Source organism: Malurus melanocephalus, unplaced genomic scaffold (genome assembly GCF_030028575.1).
Source record: "Malurus melanocephalus ecotype Western Australia unplaced genomic scaffold, MMel_1.1 scaffold_970, whole genome shotgun sequence".
In the NCBI taxonomy this organism is placed as follows: domain Eukaryota; kingdom Metazoa; phylum Chordata; class Aves; order Passeriformes; family Maluridae; genus Malurus; species Malurus melanocephalus.
In genome coordinates, this window is record NW_026624202.1 from 1 (window position 1) to 2,575 (window position 2,575).

Genomic DNA, 2,575 nt, shown 5'->3' on the forward strand with positions numbered 1-2,575 from the left:
ACCCGTCTGTCCCGATACCGCCGTCCCGGGGTACTGCCCGCACCGCCCGCAGGTGTGCAAAGCTCCCCCGAGCCCAGTGCCCCTCTCAGGGCAGAGCATCGCCCGGCTCCCCGTTCCCCGTGGCCGCACCCTGCGCAAAGAGCGGGACCCGTTCTGCTCTGCCGGCTCCTCCAACCTCTGCCGGGTGAGACCTGGCACTCCCCCGCCCCTTTCTTTGCACCTCGTGCTCTGTAAGGGCAAAACCTGTTTTTAAAATGCAGCTRAAATTTTTCTTCTTTATTTCTCGATCATAGGCTATTCTGAGGGTGAAAGGGATCCTCAAATTTGACTCAACTGACCATGCCATTTGGGGAYTGAATTCACAACCTTGGCTTTATTAGCACTGCACTACAATCACCTGAGCCGGTCTCAGGGTCATAGGGATGACCTTTCCTAGCTCGTGAATGGATGCTGCCAGCAAGGTAATTCCTATGTAAATACAGCTCCTTCTTTTATGCTAATACTGCTTTACACACCAGCCCTGGGAACGGCTCTAGGGCAGAACTGGCTGGCATCTGCCCTGACTGCACACAACTCTTCCAATAACCTTGGTTTGCTACCCTTGCCAGGATCTACCCAACAGCTATGAACAAGGAGCAACGTCCTTTCCAGGGAGAAATGAGCAAAACAAGTGCTGAGGCTACAATTGGTCCGTGGCAAAAGTTCTGGAGAGCGTCAGGGCTGGTCCCGCCTGCAGAGGGGCGTTTCCTGCAGGTGAGTGTTTACAGCCCAAAATCGCAGCAGCTGCTGGGGCCGGGGCCGCTTTTSTGGCTCAGAATTGGACGGAGCCCTCGGTGACTCCGGCTCCCCGCCAGGAATGGTCCGTGGTGTTTTCTCTGTGTGTCCCAGGTGGCCGGGAATGCAGGGTGGGAGGAGGTCGGGAGCCACAGAAGGGGGACCAGCACCTCTTGTCCTTCCTATTTCCAGGGGAGAGCTGTGCCTGCCATGTCCTGCTCGTGGCATCCAGCATGCAAAACGCACATCCCAGGGATGGGCACAGGGATGCCCGGACAGCGCTCGGATGGACATGGATTAAGGTCTGCTCATGGCTCCGCAGCCATGGGCTGCTCTGAACAGGAACCTGGAGATGCTTCACCCCAGAGAGAGCCCAACAACACTCCAAAAATATCCCAGGCAACAGCTGGCACCCGGCAATGCCGGCACGTTGTGTTTGTGGAGGGGCTGAGACAGCGATTCCTGGTGCCAACCTCCTGGAGCACCCACACCTCCACCAGGTATGTCCCACCCACCCCCAATCCCTTTCCTTCCAGCCTGAGAACATCACCCAACAGCATTGTCAAAGGCAAGGCAATCTTTCCTCACAGAAATTAAATCATAAGCTGCAGTCCTCAGACATACCTTCAAATGAAAGGTTAGAGTTGGGTGACGTTTTGTTTGGGTAAAGTTTGGAATTTTTTGGGGAGCCAGCTGGAACTACAGAACCAATACAAAGCATTCACAGGTGGATGAGGCTGGAGGTGCACTGAAGGCAGGGGTGCCCATCCCTTTCCTCAGGGAAGAGAATTTCCAGAGGCCATTCCTAAGGCTCTGCACTGAAATCAGCTTCTGCGGGGAGGGATGTCCTCACCTGGGCACAGGGGCTGCCTCGGCACAGGCTGGGAGCGCGCGTGGCCACCGCCTTCTCCTGATTTAAAATATCAACTGCAGCCTGAGCTCAGGGTGGGTGAAATCAGCTGAATTCCAGGGAACTCTGTCCTATGCCCCCCAGGGATGTCAGCAGGGCTGAGGGGATGAGGGTTAGAAATAGAAAATTCTGTGGAATAGAAACCTGTCCTTGCCCCAGTGCTGCTGAGCTTCCTTGGAACCTCTGTCAGTTCCTAACGCAGCTGGCATTAAAGCGGCAGCTTTGCGTGGATATATCCACTCTCTGTGAGGCACTGTGAGGTTATTCCAGCAGGAATTCTGCAGGGAATTCGGGCCATGGGTATAATTCATCTAAACTAGCAAAGCTGATCCTGAAACCCAAACCTGGGCACCACACAGAGAACAATCTTTGTGCTCCGGACCTGAAAATTTTAGCAGCCAAATGTATGGAATTATAGAAACCACAGCAACTGGCACCACCCAGAGGGACAATSCAAGTCCCAAACAATTCCTCCACAGTCCACTCTGGGGGAAGCCCTGCATCTGCCAGGAGCTCTGACTCTGCTTTTCCTACAGCTCCTGAGCAGKGTCAGGGCCACCRTGAGGGCTTTAAAACCCAAATAAACCCCAAATCCCACACAGTGAATAATCCAAATAAAGAAATGCGTTCTTGGCATAGAAAGCTCAAAACTCTGTTAAAACTTCTATGACAACAAGGTAATGAGATTCCCAGGAACCTCATTAATGCTCTTGGATTTTTATGTATCTTTTTATGTATCTTTTTATGTATCTTTTTATGTATCTTAATAGCTGTGAGTTCATACTTTTCTCACTGGGAAATTAGAAATAATTTTAGAAAACGTAGAAATTTTAGAATAATTAGAAAAACCCACCTAAAAATCTCATCTCTGTCTCTGCTAAGTTATCCCAT

General features: G+C 51.7%; 1 long non-coding RNA gene across 1 annotated transcript; it reads left to right on the forward strand.

Annotated features, from left to right (window-relative positions):
• The first annotated feature begins 291 nt into the window (after positions 1-291).
• LOC130585824 (uncharacterized) lies at positions 292-1,233 on the forward strand. The gene is made up of 3 exons (XR_008966632.1): positions 292-461; positions 609-753; positions 967-1,233. It is a non-coding gene; the product is annotated as an uncharacterized LOC130585824 (long non-coding RNA).
• The last annotated feature ends 1,342 nt before the right edge of the window (positions 1,234-2,575 follow it).